Consider the following 19,389-nt stretch of genomic DNA (forward strand, 5'->3'; position numbering starts at 1 on the left):
TTTTCTTTTGGAATCTCAGGGGCCTGAGAAGACCTAGGGCTCAAGAGAAATTAAGGTCTTTAATAAATCAATTTCAACCTTCAGTAGTATTTATAGCAGAGCCTAAAATAAGTTGCAATGCAACATTTTGCAATAAGTTGAATTTACCTGGGATGCAGAACATGGTAATTCATAGTTCACTGTTATATAAGAAAGGGAACATTTGGTTATTTTGGAATAAGAATCTTCCTACACCAACTGTGGTTTCAATGTCATCTCAAATGATCACAGTCATTATTGGAGGTAATTTAATATCTGGAGTACGTGCTCATGTTGGTGCAGTGCAAAGAAGAAATTTATGGTCTGAGATGGAGGTAATAAGTGACTTAAAGCTTCCTTGGTTGGATATTGGTGATTTAATGCATTCCTAACAGCAGAAGAAAAATCTGGAGGAAGAGCTCCTAATACAAGAAATATGCTTGATTTCAATAATTGTCTTGACAAATGTGAACTTCAGCAAGCTTCAAAATCTGGTTGTGAGTATAGTTGGTCTAACTGTCTACATGGTGCTAAAAGAATCTTATGCAATCTTGACATGGCAGTAATAAACAATTTGTGGGTTCAAAAGTATACAGGTTGGAGTTATAAAGTTGGTTTGAGGATAGCTTCTGATCACTCCCCTCTTTTAGGTGGTTGTGTAAGCTGTCCAAAACCAATAAATGTCCCCTAAAAGTTTCAAAAAATTTGGATTGAGCATCCAAACTTTATGGAAGTTGTTACTAAGTGTTGGTTTGAAAAGGTAGAAGGGGATCCAGCTTCTGCGTTCCAGAGTAAGCTAAAAAAGATAAAAAAGGTATTAGTAGAATGGAACTGGAAAGTGTTTGGAAATGTAAATGAACAAATTAAGGAAGCTACAAAAGAAGTTCAAGAAGCAATGAAGTTATCTGATGACAATCCATTTAATGAGGAGTTACTGGAAAACTTTGTAACAGTTGAAAATAAGTTAAATTCAAAAGAAGTGAAGTTGAGTACAATGCTCAAGCTTAAAACTAGAACCAAATGGGTTAAAGAATGATCAGCTAACACTAATTTCTTTCATACCAAGCTCAAGCTAAGACAAGCAAGAAACTCAATCTGTGAATTGGAAAATAGTAACAATGAAATTATTACAGACCAAGGTAAAATTGCAGAAGTGCTTATTAATTTTTTTGAAGAAAAATTCAAATTCGAGGAAGTGAATATTTCAGAAGCATTGCTTGATGTAATTCCAAGTCTAATAACAGCTGAAGATCAAGAAGTGTTGGATGCAATTCCATCCATGGAAGAAATTAAACAAATCGTATTTGAAATGGATCCAGACAGCTCTCCAGGTCCAGATGGCTTTTCAGGCAGCTTTTACAGGGCTTGTTGGATGATAATTCAAGATGATGTGGTCAATGATGTCCAATTTTGCTGGAAAAGAAGATTTATTCCAAAGGGTTTAAACTCTAATTTCCTGGTGCTGATTCCAAAAGTTGAAGGTGCAAGATCTCCTCAGCAATATAGGCCAATTGGTCTAAGCAATGTCAACTTCAAAATTTTTACTAAAATTATTGCATCAAGAATGTCAGGTCTCATGCATAAGCTAGTTTCTCCTCAGCAAGCTGCATACATCAAAGGAAGAAATATATAAAATCAAATTATCTTATCCTCTGAAATGGTTAATGGAATGAAAAAGAAAATAAGAAATGGCAATATTGGTCTCAAACTGGACATATCTCAAGCTTATGATTCTGTGAGATGGAGATTTCTTTTCCAAGTTCTAAAGAAATATGGATTTTCAGATACTTGGTGTAAATGGCTTGGCATTCTTTTTGAGTCTGCAAGAATCTCTGTCATGATAAATGGAGGGCCAAATGGTTTCTTCCTGGTGGGTAGAGGGTTAAGGCAAGGAGACCCTTTATCTCCATTACTCTTTGTTTTGATGGAGGATGTACTTAGTAGGAATATCACAAAGTTGGTAATGGAGGGTAAGATTAATCCCATGGTGATAAGAAATGGAATACACCCTTCTCATATGTTTTTTGCAGATGATGTTTTTATTTTCTGCAATGGAGCTAAAAAGAGTATTCAAAATTTGATGAAGCTATTAGAAGATTATCAAGACAGTTCAGGTCAAGTGATAAACAAAAACAAAAGTAAATTGTTTGTGGATGGAACAACAGCAGCAAGAGTAACACAAATTAAGGAAATGATGCAAATGGAAGTAAGTAAGTTACCTGACAAATACCTGGGAGTCATCTTACATGCTGGCAGAGTTAAAATTTCTATAGTCTGGCCTATGGTGGAGATGATGCAAAAGAAGTTAGCTAGCTGGAAAGGCAAATTGCTTTCTTTTAATGATAGACTGGTCCTGATTAAATCAGTTCTTTGCAGTGTTCCAATTTATAGCATGTCAATTTATCAATGGCCAAAATCTGTTATAAAAATTTGTGAAAAAATTATCAGAAATTTTCTTTGTCTGGAGATGGTGATATCAGAAAATTTAAGACCCTCTCATGGAAGAAGGTGTGTTCTCCTTATAGTGAAGGTGGCCTTGGTCTGCAAAGATTGGAAATTCTCAATAAAGCTCTGCTCATGAAGATTTTATGGAGAATAATTAATTCAGAAGTTGAATGGGCATTATTTATTAAGGCTAAATTTCAAGACAAACAACAACAATGGAAGTGAAATTGGCAACTGTTATCCATTTGGCCAGGACTGAAAGGGGATTGGAATCATCTGAAAGAAAACATAAGATGGTGCCTTGGAAATGGATAAAAAAATTCTTTCTGGTATGATTCATGGCTTGGTAATACTCCTATAATTGAAGAGGTTAGACTTACAGAGTATGTCAAGAACCATATCAACTTAAAGGTGTCAGATTTAATTCTAGAAGGAAAATGGAATGTGTAGGATCAGAATTTCGCGACAACGATACGTTCGCGAAATTCTTAACAACACATTACAAAAATGTCGCAGAGCACTTTGAGAAACGACACAATAGGTGATATTAGCTTAAACATAAGAAAAATGTAATAACTTTGCGAAGATTGGAAGATTTGCGAAATTAACATTTGTAAGCTTGCGATATCATCGCAAGCCAGATCCGAAATTAGGGGAAATCTTAGTTGTATATGAGCTGTCATCCACTAGGTGGCATCTTATATAAAGAGAAAGGTAGGAGAGAGAAAAGAAATTGGTATGATTATTATCTTCTTATTCTTCCCCAAAAACCAGAGAGAGATAGAGAGCTCCAAATACTCATTAATAGAGTCTCAATTGTAATTCATATGTAATTCAACAATCATAGTGAAGATCCCTAACCCCGTGGATGTAGATCACATTGATCGAACCGCGTAAATATTGTGTCTTATTTTCTATTTTCATTATCTTTATCTTTATTTTCATATCAAATAAGTTTAGATATAGAAATCATAGTCATGATAATACAAGGGGTGTGTTTTAGGATTTCCTGCAACTACATTTTGGCGCTAGAAACAGGGACGAGTAAAGGATTTATCCTTCCTGTAACTTGTTGGATCAAGAAATTTTCATGAAGATTAGCTATTGTTCATATTTTTCTAGATCTACAAAGTTTAGGTTCAAAAATTGAAATTTTATGGAAGAAATCACACTTTCAGAGAGTAAACATCATCAAAAATTCAAAGACATGAAAAGAGTGAGAGAAAAAATTAGTTGTTGTGGTGAAATTTAAGGAAAAAATGGAAGTTTCAGTGGAATATTTTCATGTTCAGGAGATGAAGGAAAATGTGAAAGAAGTTAAGGAAGGACGAAGAAAAGATAAGAGGCAGATGCTGCAATTTCTATCACAAACAGAAATTTGCACAGATGGTTCAAGGCTGAGCGAACAATAAATACGTCACGGGTTCGAATTCGCAGAGACACATATTTTTCATTTTCTTCTCATTTGCATGGGAGAATAAAAGAATAAGGAAAAAAGTTATGTGTTAATTTCGCAGAGAGGTCCTTGCACAATTGGTCCAGAGAGCAGTATGTGCGTTCGTGGTCGCAAGTTCGAATTCGCCTGCGAACATAGTTTTATTCTTTTTTACAGAGAGCGAAAAATGAATAATTTCGCAATATTGTTTCATTATTTCGCAAACAAGAGGCAGCACAATTGGTCATCTGCGAAGTTAATGAGTTCATGGTCGTGTGATCAAGTCCCAGCACATGCGTATTTTTTCGCACAGATATTTCTTTGATTATTTCGCACAGAAGAGAGTTGATGATAATTTCGCAGAGATATTTCGCAAAGAAAAAGCTTGCATAGTTGGTCAGGAGGCATGAATGCAAGCAGCAGGTCGCGGGTTCAAGTCTCACTTCTCACACTTCTTTTTGTTGCGCGAAATTCATACATTTCAAGGCATTTATTCACTTCTCAGACAACAATAGCGACTCACATGAAGATAAGTACCACCTCCTTGAACAGTTTACTTTATACTAGGAACGAATAAAAAGATTTTTTTGATTTGATTTACAAAAAGCGATTCAATCGCACGATTACAAAGATTTCAAGATTTCAAGATTTCAAAGATTATAAAGATTACTAAGATTTCAAGATTACAAAGACTTCAAAATTACAGAGATTTCGAGATTTCAAAATTACAGAAAACTGAGAAAATTCAATTTATATGTTTCTCTAGAATATTTCTTTTGCAAAGAATAAAAAGATTTTTGATTTGATTTGCAAAACGCGATATATTCGCAGAATTACAAAGATTTCACAACTACAAAGATTTCAGAGTTACCATGTATTAGAATTTCTCTTGAATATTTATTTTGATTCAAATGATATGATATTATGAGAATGAAAGAATGAATGAAAGAGATGACAGAAATGAAAGAATGAATGAAAGAGATGACAGAAATGAAAAGATGAATGAGAGAATAAAGAAACGCGAACATTTCGCAGAAACAAAGAGACGCGAAAATTTCGCAGATAGGGGCGAACCTTTATGGCGTACACCCTAGTTCGCGAATACAATTTCGCAAGAGGCAAATGTAAGACCTAAAGTACGTCATATAAGGGGGTACCTGTTGCATGGCTCAGGGAAAGGTTACACCGCCCCGGAACCTGAGTCATGGAGATTTGGGGTCAATAAAGCCCATCCAGGAGAGGCACCTTGGATTCTCAGCTTAAGCTTATGACTTAGGTTTGGCGACTAAGGTAATAAGGACTCTACCAAGGAGTGCAGAATCTGATCAAGGCGCCGAGGTACACGGTTGAGTCAAGAGTGCCAGGGGCGTTTGGAGCGTACATTGCCATTCTTGACAAGTCTTGGCTTATACTGCACTCGGCCCGAAGAAAACCCCACATAGGGTGCAGTCTCGTAACCATAAGACCTATAGGTAAAAGGGATAAGAGGCTGGAAAAAAACTGGTTGTTGTTAAGACCGTATGGGAGGAGCTAACCTTGTATGGTAGAAGTACGCCTGCTTGAAGGGGAAACCAGGGGGAAATAAGGGCGGCACCCTCCATTAGGGAGCTGATAATTGTCTTAAGACGCAAATGTCATGAGGCTTTTTACTCGCAAGGGTATTAAGATTTGTCATATTTGTGCGACAATCCTGAAGAGGCAATAATACTAGAGAAAAAGATAAGACGAAATCAATGGGTCATTACATGAAAGTGTGAAGACATCCTGCGATTTCGTCGCAAGACGACAATGTCATGGGGATTTATTTTTGCAAGAATATTTAGGCCTGTCATATTGCCGCAACAATCCTGAAGAGGCAATAATACAAAAAAAAAGTTAAGGCAAGATCAATGGGTTTTTGCATGAAAGTGTAAAAACGTCCTGCGATTTTGTCGCAATGACAAGAGGTGGCAAAATAAGACCTTTAACTAGGAAGGAAAAATAAGACCACATAAGAAAATGAGTAAGCAAGTAAGCTTGCGAGAATGATTATATGTAAGCAAACAAGCTTGCGAATATGTACATGAAAATGAAACTGAGGCAGTGAAAATGCCGCAGACTTGATATTATGATCATACTGTTATGAGATACTAATAGTGCAGGAAAGAGGGAAGATGAAAAACAAGTAAGAACTTGTGAAGAACAATAACTAAACGAAGAAGAATGCATACACTAAAGAAAAAGGCAGAGAAATGAAGAATGGAAGCAATTTAGAGCTACATCAATTTTAGACGGAAAAATGAGTTAAGTAACACAAACATTAACTATACATTGCAATAGATAAGCATTCTCATCATACAAGCATCATACTCGCATCATAAAAGCATTGCATAAGCATTTCATGGCATAACATCGCATACACATTTCATAACATAATCATCACATAAGCATTATATTCACATAAGTACTTTACAAAACTGTAAGGAATAATATTGCAGAATTTCGCAATAATATCACAGAATTTAGCAGAATTATTCAAGATTATTCAGCACTTCACAGAATGATTCAGAATTTCGCAGAATGATTCAAAATTTCGTAGACTGTGTCAGAATTTCGCAGAATGATTCAAAATTTCGTAGAATGTGTCAGAATTTCGCATAATGTGATTCTTCCGGATGATGTGATTATCTCGCTCAATTATTTCACACAATTATAAGCAAATTGAAGAGATTATACTATCGCATGAGCACAAAACATGAGACAGAGGCAAGATAAGAATGAAAAATAATTCGCACATTCAACATTTTCTCAAGGATTCTAACCTCATAGATAAAGAACAGAGGCAACTATAGATTACCAAGAAAACATTTTATGTTCTTTATCTTCTCGGCAAGAATCACCAAAAATGGAGTAATAATTTTGCATGAATAGAGGGAATACTTATTATTCTCATTCAAGGACGGATACTTCTTATATTTCGAGGATTGAATACTTCTTATACTTTTCAAAGGATACTTCATACTTCTTATATATTTCGATGATTGAGTACTTCTTATACTTCTTCAAGGATACTTCATACTTCGCATACTTCAAGAGATGATACTTCTTATTTACTTCGCAACGCCTCCGGAACTTCACAAAACGATAAAGGCAAATATGTACTTTTCAAGTCCAGTATTCTTTCGCTCGTTCCTTCATCAACAAAGATCAAAGACTACTCCAACAACACGTATCTCTCTCCAACAACTACAACAACGGATTTTTTTCCTGAATATCGCTCTTCAAGCAATATTCAAGAAAAAAGAGGCAAGATGTAGGATCAGAATTTCGCGACAACGATACGCTCGCGAAATTCTTAACAACGGATTACAAAAATGTCGCATAACACTTTGAGAAACGACACAATAGGTTATATTAGCTTAAACATAAGAAAAATGTAATAACTTTGCGAAGATTGGAAGATCTGCGAAATTAACATTTGTAAGCTTGCGATATCATCACAAGTCAGATCCGAAATTAGGGGAAATCTTAGCTGTATATGAGCTGTCATCCACTAGGTAGCATCCTATATAAAGAGAAAGGTAGGAAAGAGAAAAGAAACTGGTATGATTATTATCTTCTTATTCTTCCCCAAAAACCAGAGAGAGATAAAGAGCTCCAAATAATCATTAATGGAGTCTCAATTGTAATTCATATGTAATTCAACAATCATAGTGAAGATCCCTAACCCCGTGGATGTAGATCACATTGATCGAACCACGTAAATCTTGTGTCTTATTTTCTATTTTCATTATCTTTATCTTTATTTTCATATCAAATAAGTTTAGATCTAGAAATCATAGTCATGATAATACAAGGGGTGTGTTGTAGGATTTCCTGCAACTACAAAATGTACCTGAGGAGCTAAAACCAATAATTGCACATTACACTCTGCCTGAAATTGGTGTTGGTGAGGATATTTTGGTATGGAAAGAAGACATCAAAGGTAATTTCACTACTTCTTCTGCAATCAATTCAATAAGAAACAAAGAACAACCTTTGCAATGCTATAAAAAAATTTGGAATTCATTTTTGCATCCTTCAATAGCAAGCAACATATGAAAAATCTTACAAGGGGTGTATGTGGATGATTATGTAATGGTTGGTAGGGGTTTTGAATTAGCTTCCAGGTGTTGTATTTGTGAAGAAGAGCAAGACAATATGCAACATTTTTTTATGGGAATGTAAATTCAGTAAGCAGATTTGGCATTGGATATGCCCTGTGTTCAATTTTCAACTTCCAAAATCCTTGGAGGAAGTGTGGAGAAGTTCAAAAAGTAAAAGTCATTTCATCAAAGAGTGTTGGATTATTGCAGCTTGTGCAATTTTAAAAGAGCTTTGGTTCTAGAAGAATAAGATGTGGTTTGAGCAGATAAAACCAAATTTGCAAAGTTTCAAGGAAAGAATCAAAAAACAATATATAAAGGAAGCCTCAGAATGAAAAGCAACAAGTAGAACTCTGACATTGATAATCAGGTAATCCTTTTCTTCAAACTTGAGCCAAGAAAAATCAAATATCGATGCATAAAAATTTTCTACTGGAATCCTCCTTGTCCAGACTTTATTATGTTTTGTTGTGATGGTGCATCAATTGGAAACCCAGGATTTGCTGGTTTTGGTGTTGTAATTAGAGATCATATGAGTCAAGTGTTGGGAGTTATAACTGGAGGAATTGGCATTGCTACAAATTACATAGCAGAAGTGTATGCAGTTATAAGTGTAGTGGAACTGGATGTTAAATGGGGGATGCAGAAGGTAATTCTAGTTTCAGATTCCAAAACAGTTATAACTGAATTTGAAAATAATAAGATGCCCTGGTTTGTGAGAATGAGATGGATGAAGGCTTTATTATGAATATCCAATTCTTACACAGCTACAGAGAAACAAACTTTGCTGCAGACACAGCAGCAAAAAAGGGGGCCAAATTGGCTGCAGGGCAAAGGCAAGTATATGTTGGAAGACCTAGATTTCTGGGTAGAGTAGAACAACCAAATGTGGAGTATTATAGAATTTATTAATCTTGTTTAACAAAAAGCCTATGTAATTGGCTGTTTTGAGTTTTCTTTTTTATTGTAATTTTTCAATAACTCTTTTTACAATTAATATAATATGATTCAGAAAAAAAAAATCAGGAATTATATGAAGAGCTTATATCTCTTTATCTCACAATCATAATGTAAACAGAAACAAGTCTTTGAACTTGATTATACCGTGAGAGTGCTTGGACGATTCTAAATATCAATATCCAAGAATCAATCAAGTCGTATCCAACAATTTCGATGGAGTTATCTACTTGAATTCATTTTAAGGTACAACCTGTGATATTTCAATTATAAAGATAAACAATATAATGCGGAAAAGAAATAACACAGACACCAGAAATTTTGTTAATGAGGAAACCGCAAATGCAGAAAAACCCCTGGAGCTAGTCCATACTTGAACACCAAACTATATTAAGCCGCTACAGACACTATCCTCCTATCAGAACTTCGGACTGGAATGTACTTGGGACCGAATTAAACCGTCATAGAAATTCAGTTACATTCGCACTCCTTACGCCTCTTGAATCCCACTAGGACTCCGCGTAATTGATTCTCTTAGTTGACGTCCTTTATAACCTAAGAGTTGCTTCAACTTAATTGGAGACCTTAGACCAATCTTCCTCCCACAGATAAGCCTATATGTGATTTCCGTTATGATCAAAGATCAATGCGATCTAGGAAATCAATTACAATAGACAAAGTCTAGCAAACCTTAAAATCCAGTCTTATGTATCCCGAAGAGCAGCCTAGACTATTATTCACCTCACAAGTATAAACCTGTGGAATCACAAAGTCTGAGACGAAGAAACTTTGTGATTTTTATCTATCTTGTTTGTTGGAGCAAGGGTCGATAATCAAAACAAGATCAGGACACACGAACTATCAAGATAACGATAGTTGGACCTGGCTTCATGAATACCTAGGTGAAGTCTTTTTAGTCGTTAATCCCTAGAAGGGCTTGAAGAAGAGGACAAATCTAGTTTAAAACTAGGACACACAAGAATAGTATCAGGGATTCAAAGATCTCAGTCGTTTGAGGTTCTCCTTATATAGACTTTCAAGATCAAGGTTGCTTTAGATTTAAGCGAAGGTAGCCATGGAATCAAGCAATCAATAATCATCATTAGATGAAAAACTTGAATTGAGATTAAAATAATAGAATATACACTCTGGTTAGGATGAACCATAACCAAACTTTGTATAATGCCTGGTTCGTAAAAGGTTAGCCGAAACTAGCCAATTGAACGATAAGCTTAACCATTTTCATATAACACTTTAAGACTTTAATCTTGAGTCACAATGTGATCAATCATTTAAATGACTATTATCTCATAGAAATAATTCTGATGCATCTGAAAATATTTGACAGGGAAAGTACATGTACTGTACCTGTTCGTGAATATTTTTGTCATAGAATGTGTATCGGGTATGTATACCCTTAATACAAAAACAAGTTCAAAACTCACAGATCTTTTATGGTTTGCATACTAGGTATATGTACCTTATCGGTTTTGAAACCAACAGATCTTTTCCGGTTTGCATACTAGGTATGCGAACCTTCCTGGTTTACGAGTACACAAACTTTTTATAGTATGGATATCGGGTATGTATAACAAAAAGTCACTGCCGAACTATAGCTACACCATTACGTGTAATGGGTACATGCATTGCGGCTCTGTACTTATAACAGTTCTCCCAGTATGTGAACTGGTATGCATATTGTCATGTATCCAGATTTACAGTAGTTTTATATCTCTCTAAATAATCAATATGAAATATTTCCAAATAACATTAATGACTCATATCACTGTTCCAGGCTATTTTCAAATGATTAAATCTTGAATCATAATCAGGTCATAAACATTAAATTGTTCTTAACCAAATTCATCAAGTATGAATAAATGTTCTTAAGCTTAGCATATTTCGAGAACGATATTCAAGATAAACTTGATTCGAAATTTTTGTTACGCATATACTATCTAATTTAGTCATGGTACAATGTCTCATAGATAAAAGGTGAAAACTTGAGAAATATGTGGTTCAGTCTTCACTTACCTTTTGTTGAAGCAGTTCTCCAGAGATCATGTTGATCTTCGCCTTAAAACTTTAGAAAGCAGTGATATCCGATACTCAACTACACACTTCTATCCTAATTCGATACTTGACTAAATGTAGACTAGAAATCAAGATATAATTTTGACAACAAGCTTGAGATAGCAACACTTGTGATTTTGACCGAGCAGTGCTCTAACAATCTCCCTCGTTGTCAATTTTAGTGACAAAACTATCAATACATATAGGTTAAAAAATAAATCTTCAAAACTCCAGAATCCACCATACTTGCTTTCCTTAGTTCTTCAACTCCTTGAATTATTCGTTACTTCAAGTTGCAATGATTCTGAACATGTTAAACTCAACATCGTTTTTCTTGAAGATCCGTAGCGATAAAAACTTTGAAAACATATATTCTCAATCGTCGTTATACAAAAACATTGTATTATTATCTTCTCTAAAGTTCAAATGTATCACAACTTCGAAGTAATACTACGGTGATATGTTTCCCCCCCTTAGTCAATACTTACATCTTTTGCATAATAGGTGAAACTTATAGATGTTGATTCACTCCCCTTTACATAATGATCTGTAAACCATATATATGTAACGTGAAACTAGTAATTAATTCCCCCCCTTTTTGTCAATAAAACTTCGCAAATGTACGAAAACTATGGGATCGTAATGAATTCAAACAAAAGATACTTCAAGACTTAAAGGAAACACATATCAACTTTTAATTGGATGATATCACAGAGTATAAAATACTTAATGTCCCATCTAGGATATTTAAGATACAAGCATCCCTTGTAAATTCCACATCCACTATCCCCACAAAGATATAGCAATTAAGCACAAGTTCAGTTAAGAACTCTCCCCAATTTGATGTCATTCCCAAGAGAACAACATGAGTGACCTTACTTTAATGAAAAGAAGGATTTTGTCGGACATTAACAAATCACATAGATTTGTATCCTAAACATTGACATAAATTAATCTCAACTCCAGTTACGAACAAAGAGACAATTTTAATCGATATGACTCAATATAATAAAATATTACGGAGTAGATAGTGCAGTAATTTCACAAAAGTGTGATCACGAATAGATAATACTGCGGAAAATTCCCACAAAGCTTGTTTTATTATCAGTTTACATAACTTATAGATTTAACTTTTGAGCATATATGAGATATCAGTTCAATTCATAAAAAGTATATGACACATATATCTCATAAGACTTTACAATACATTAAACCAATAATGATTAGATACTGCAAGTTCATCTTCCAAAAACTCTAGAATTTAAATAAATAAATCTAAAAACATGCAAGATGAAAATGGTTGGAAATAGCTTGTGTAATCACAATATTTGCTATACCAAACCCTAGTTATCCTTCTTGCACACAAGAATAAATTCTCACAAGAAGTTTCCTAGTATAATATAAACAAGCACATGAGAATTCGGGAATAATCCTACCATTATTTTAGTTGAGCTTCTTATGGATCCGACACATTTAGCAATTTGATTGAAAGATAAAATCATTCAAATCTAAAATATCATCAAAGTCATTACAACCATTAAGGAGTTAATAGTTTCAACGTAGTTCAACAGAAGTAACTTAAAACAGACATAACATATGAAAATAAATCAATATCTATGCATGATTGCAATAAAAGTCCTCAGAAATCTTAAATATTAGTTCAGCCAGGTATGGATGAGTTGCCAAGGCATAGGACAATTGCTCTTCCATGCAGTCAATTTTTTGTTGAAAAGGAGCAACTTCAAGATTGGCAGATTTCTTCATCTTGGTGATGTCAGTCTGAATTAAGCGAGAGGGACGACCAACACAAGTTCCAAAGGGAGGAATCCCAAAATGACTGCAGATTCTGCTAATAAGACATGGAAAGCCAAGATTTTTCTTCTGTGATACCAGATGTATCATTTGGCGAATGATCAACCCACAAAAATCAATCTCTTCCCAGAGACAAGGGACTAAATCAACTCAGCTAGTGTTATGCTCCAAAGATTCTTCTAAAGTGTGTTGGGAATTAAGTTGGACACTGCCATCTTACTGAATATCTTCAAATGAAGACTTATGTTATCCACAGGCAGTTTGCTTCCTATCCAGCGCACATTCCTTTCCAAAAGCATTTCAGACAATTGACGCTGAATTAGTCTTCAACCTTCAGGTTGAGGAATAGAGAATAAGTGTCGAAGAGGTAAGTTTAACAACTCAGCAATTACGCTTTGGTTGACCTCAAAGGTAGATCCTCTTACCATAATCTTAAAACAACAGTTTGTCTTGCTAGATGCATGCAAATTTTCATAAAATTGACATGTCATCTCGGGGTGTGAAGCACCCATCCCATTATGGAGATAACCCCATTCATATTGTCTCACGAACATATGAAAATCCGGTTCCTGAACAATGTGGTCATATATCATTTCCATGATAAAATTCCTATCAAGAAATTGAACGTATTTGTTGCGAGCAATCAAACTAACAAAGCCTATTTATCAACTTGCATCAAAATATGGTTGGTAAACATCTAAATGTGTCGCATCATCATACTCATCATCACTATCAACTACTCTTGTACTTGAGACTTCATCACTATTATACCTTCTCCTAGACATACTAATTGAGAAAGAGACAATAAATAGCAGGAATCGATCGGGAACTTACTTGGGTGAGCGAACAACCGATAATGTTGAAGTTCCGATACTGCGATCAAATTGAAAACCATTCCTAGCCCGTAGTATAAAAGCTTGTCCCGATTTCAATGATACCAATAAAAATCAAAATGGTTAAGGTACGGGTGTGGAGGTGATGGTGGTAGTCGAACTCTTGGTTTTCTTTCTCAACAGTTCTCGAATTATTATGAACAAGATGGAGATAAAAACAAGAGGAGACTTTTGTTTTATGTGTGAACTTGGAGCGGTACATGAAATGCTCAGACTAGTTCAAAAACTAGATTCACACGCATTCTGTTCTGGTTCAACGTACGTGAACCGCACATGTGCAACCATGAGCTTAATTGTTTAGCTTTTTATCATCCTATTTAAGCAAAAAAATTAGCTCAATAAATTAATCCAGTGGAAATTTAGAGCACAAAAATATTGACTCCTTCAATATGAGGATTCACCATTATATGCTTGTGAAGGATAATATAGACAATATTTTATGGAGCAATGCTCAACATAAGATAAATGTCTATAACAATTGTTAGCATAGGGTCTAAGAACACATGTAGCTCAATTAGACACCATGACAATTTGCACTACATGACTCTAAGAGAGAACTTCCTTCCAACTACTTTTATATGCAGATGAGTTGAGAAACCACCATGAGTATGATTTTTCAAGAGCTTTACATGACTTTAGAGAACCACATAATAATGGTTTTTGTGTCCCCATGTCTTATTTTGCAACTTTTTAATAATAATGTCTAAAGATAACGTTTAGCACTAAGTAAGGCAACTCTGTTGGTGCATGGTGGGCCCGGAGGAGCGTATAAAATTTAAGTGAAATGAAACGCGTGCCTACAGTAATACCGCAAGTGCACGGTCGTCGGTTGTAGCTCGTGCAAGTACGGGTCGATCCACAGAGACTGGGGGTGTTTGGAGTTTCTAGCTATTTGGGTTCTAGTTGGCTATTGGGCTGTAGGTATCAAAGGGTTGTGGTACCAATGGGTTATGAATACCCTTTGGAACTGTTGGGCTTTGAATACCCTTTGAGTAAATTGGGCTTAATGGGTTTGTTGTAATGATGAAGTGCTTTAGGCCTTGGGCCTTTGAATGATTTTGGAATGAACTGTGAACTAGGCTTTGGCCTTAAACTTAGGCTTGGGCTCAGTGTAGTGAACTGAGCTTGGGATTAAACCTGGGCTTTTGGTATGATTTGGGCCTTAGCTGGAGCTAGGATTTTTAGCTATGAACCTGGGCTTTTAGCCTTTGGTTTCAATGAACTGAACTTGGGCTCAGTGTTGAAGTGAGCTTTGGGCTCAGTTGGCTTGTATGAGGATCTGGGCTTGACAGTGACAGGCCTTAGCTTGGAAAGTGAACTGTGAGCTGGGCTTGATAGAGCTATCAGTTTGGTTTTTGAATGAGTCCACAGTGAACTGGACTGGGCTCTTAATGATCAATGCACTTAGGCCACAGTGAGCTTCAATGGACTAATGGGGAGCAAAACAGAGAAACTAGAAGAGCAAAAGATAGCAAAAAAAGAATAAAAGAGAACACAGACAGAGATGAGGAACAGGGAAGAATAGGGAACAATAACTAAAGGATTAACAATGTCAGTGAAACAAACTAACACTGATCATGGGAAAGAAGCAAAAATCAGTGGAAATGAGGCACAAAGGCAGTTAGACTAAGGCAAGGGAGCAGCAATGAAACAAATGTGTAACAGTGGAGGTAAAAGCTAAGGCTTTGAATCCACCCTTGTGACCTAGCCAGATAGTGTAGTTCTAGGTTGAAATGAACATCCATACATCTAGAATGGGAGGAAAATCAGATTGCTCACTGATATGCCCCTAGTATTGACTGTCTTTTGACAGCACAGTCAATCACAGGCATACCAGAGCACTAATCTTCCTCCATTGCACAAGCAAAACAGGCACTAAGGCTTCTAACCTAACATTCCACTACCTAACAGTCCACTAAAGCTTCATCTGAGCCTCAGCTAGTGAGACTTAGCTCATGACTAACATGATCAACAACATACATCATACAAGATAATTGAAACATGAATTCAAAAATTGAACATAAACAGAACAACATTACACAGTGAAAACCAAGAATAGAACATATACAGAACAGCAAAGTTCTGGACACTGGCTAGTCCAGCATACCTTCACATCACACCACAGTCCCCTTTTTATACCCAGACACCCAAATTAGGGTTTACAGAAAAATTCCCCCAAATCCCCAAATTGAACAGTGACAAAATTAGGGTTTCTCACCTAATTCGACTAATTTAATCATACCCATGTTGCCACTGTTCTTCCTCATGCTCTCCCTAGCAGTAATTAGGGTTTTATCAAACAAACCCTAAATGGACAGAAATAGGGTTAGGGATTTTTCTTACCAAACCTGCGATTTGACGCTTCCCTCTTCAACCCATTCCTCTCTCGTTCACCAGCTCCATTCCCATGCCTTCAATTGCTTTCTAGCTTCACTAATTCGTCAACCATTCACCTAGGGTTTCGGCAGGGGAGAGATTGACGAATTAGGGGGCTATAAAGATGGGTAATAGCTGTAGGAAGGTAGGGGTGATGATGGTGGATGTGTGGTGGTAGAGGAGTTGGTGGCGGTGGCAGTGGAGTGGGTAGTGGTGATGATGGAGAAGGTGGTGGTACGGGTTCTGCGAGAGGGGGGGGGGGGGGGAAGAGAAGAAGTCGATGGAGGAAGGAGGGGGCATTTGGTTAGGGTATAGGTATAGGATACTAGTGTGTTGAGCAGGTGTAGAGGATTTTGATGTTTCGCGAAGCTGGATTGTAGGATTTTAGGATGATGGAATGATCCAACGGCGCGATGGAAATGGATGAGGTGAGACCGTAGGATGCCTAGATACATCAAAACTGACGGCGAAGATCGAGGTTAGGTGTTGTAGTGTTAAGCGGAAGTATCGAGATTTGATGCGCAGGCAAAGAAGCGACCGTAGGATCTAAATGTGATCTAATCTGAAGGCTTGGAATTTAGGTACTATGGTGTTTTGCAGGGACTTCAGATTTTGATGAACGATGAAGAAGCGAACATTGGATGATGAGATGGATCCGATCTAACGGCTGATAATGGAGGCGGGTATGGATATAGAAAATGGGTTTGGGTAGGGGTTTTGGGCCTTGGGTATGCCAAGCCCATATCTTCTTTAAGAACAATTCTTCCTTCTTGAGCCCATTCCTAGCTTTTTGGACGTGCGCTCCATTCTTTGCGGCTTCCTTGCGTAATTTCTTCCGGCTTTTCACCACTCTTCAGCTCTTTTCCGCTCCGCAAGTCATCCAGACTTTATTTATTACCTAAAAATGCAAAATTAAGTAAGAAAAATATTTATTCTTGAAAACAATGAAAATACAGAATATGGGATAAAATGTAGAATTAATGCACAAAAGATGAGTTAAATGCCAACAAAAAGATATAGAAATATGCACTTTTTAGGACTCATCAGTGCAAACAAACATCTTAACGCTTTCACTAAAGAAAACAACAGAGTAATCTTGACAAGTTGTATCAGGGTTTAACCAATGAATCGAGCCATGTTTTGTTAGATCACTGCTCGGTCGAACTCGCATGCGTTGCTATCTCAAGCATGTTTATCAACGTTAGTGATCAAAACTATAAGTCTTGATTTCTAGTCTACTTATAGATGTCTCAGACTAGGACATAGATTGTGTAGTTGAGCTTTAGACTTCACGGTGTTTATCATTCGAAGACGAAGAACTACTAAGGAAAGCTAGTGGAACTTCATCAACAAAAGGTATGTGGAGACTAAAACTCATCTATCACTTGGAAAGTCTATTTACACTCTATCTCCTATATTGAGACATAAGTCGTGGTACGATATAGTTTTCTAGTATGCATATTTGAGATTTCGAGCTGAGTTTAAATCACTTACATATTTCTAGGAATATGTGTTGGCAAGCTTTCGCTTTGACCAAGTTCATCTTATATTCTTGACACAAGTCAAAAGATGATCATGTGAAAATTGCCGAGTAACATCTTACATGGTTTGTGTGATACAATCACTAGGTGTAGACTTGGAATGTTTCGTTATGATTATTTCAATAACTTGAAAACTGCTTTGATGATAATAGTGTGTGTGCTAGAGCATGGCTCGGTCAACCTCGCATGCATTGCTATCTCAAGCATGTTTGTCAATGTTAGTGATCAAAACTATAAGTATTGATTTCTAGCCTACATAGCTAAGTCTCGGACTAGGATAGAAAAGTGTAGTTGAGCTCAAGGACTTCATGGCGATTCATCATACAACGACGAAGATCTATACAAGGAACCGTGGAACTTCATCAAAAAAAAGGTATGTGGAGACTTGAACTTATCTATCACTCAACAGTCTATCTCTTCTATCTCCTACTTCTTATGAGACAAAAGTCGTATGCTATATAGACTAGATCATACACATTTGACATTTCGAGCTGAGCAATCATTTCTTATCTTTTATCTCGAAATCGTGTTTTGGTAAAGCGTTACGCTTTGATCAAGTTTATCTTCACCTAGTGACGAAAGTCATGAAAAGTTTCAATCACTTTGAGAATTGCTCTGACGTGAATCGGTTTGTGAATAACGGCTACATAGCGTCCTCCGAGAATGTCTCAATGATTGAAATGAGAGTTTATATTACATAACCATGTATTCCTTGAACCGAAGTTTTCGAACTTTGTTGATCAAGAGAAATCGGGAGGATTGTGAAATTGGCTTGCCAAGTCCGCGAACTGGCGGAAGTTCTCTTTCCGAGAATTTCTGCTGAGTTTGGAAAACTCAACCGATTAACTTAAGTCCGCGAACTTGTTTGTGAACTTAAGAGGTTATGATCTAAAGATGTGCTCTGAACATGGAACATTAAATTACTAAGGAATGCTTTATGCAAACCGTGGCTATAATGTTCATGAGCCGATTCAATCGAATCGAATCATCTTTATTTCAATTGTGTCTTGTGTAGTTACATAAGATCTCATAGCAATTGAACAACTCTATAAATAGTTCATTTGAGTCAATTGAACTAGTTATGGTGAAGAAGAACAAGGTTAATATGAAATGCTCATATGGTTAACCTTTTGGGTTACTATGTTGAACCAACATACACGTACACGTTTGGGCATGGTTTTCACGAACCCAGTAAACGTCTACCTAAGTGTGTGTGACAAGCTAAGTTTTCGATCTAACGGTTGAGAAGTATTAGCTTGAATCTAAATCAGGCTTGCATCTAACGGTGAATAAGGATTGCTTTGTACCAAAGGCAAAACCCTGGTTTGAAGGCTATATAAAGGAGACATCTAGCATTGTGCAAAACTAATCCCCACACGTCTGTGTGCTACTAGTGCACCCGCTAGAGTCGATCTCCATTAACCTTTGATTTTTTTCTCTAAAATCAGGTTAACGACTTAAATACTTCATTGGGATTGTGAAGCCAGACCGATACGACTTTATCGTAGTTGTGTGATCTGAGCTTGCATCTTCTATCGTACGAGTACAATCGATTGATTGGCTTGAGATCGTGAGAGTTCTCCGATAGGCAAGATAAAGAAGTCACAAACATCTTCGTCTCACTGTTTGTGATTCCCCGACAATCCGCTTGTGTAGTCAGGAAGGATTGTAGAGAGGTGATTGATTAATCTAGGTTGTTCTTCGGGAATATAAGA

This window comes from Papaver somniferum, chromosome 1 (genome assembly GCF_003573695.1).
Source record: "Papaver somniferum cultivar HN1 chromosome 1, ASM357369v1, whole genome shotgun sequence".
Lineage (NCBI taxonomy): Eukaryota > Viridiplantae > Streptophyta > Magnoliopsida > Ranunculales > Papaveraceae > Papaver > Papaver somniferum.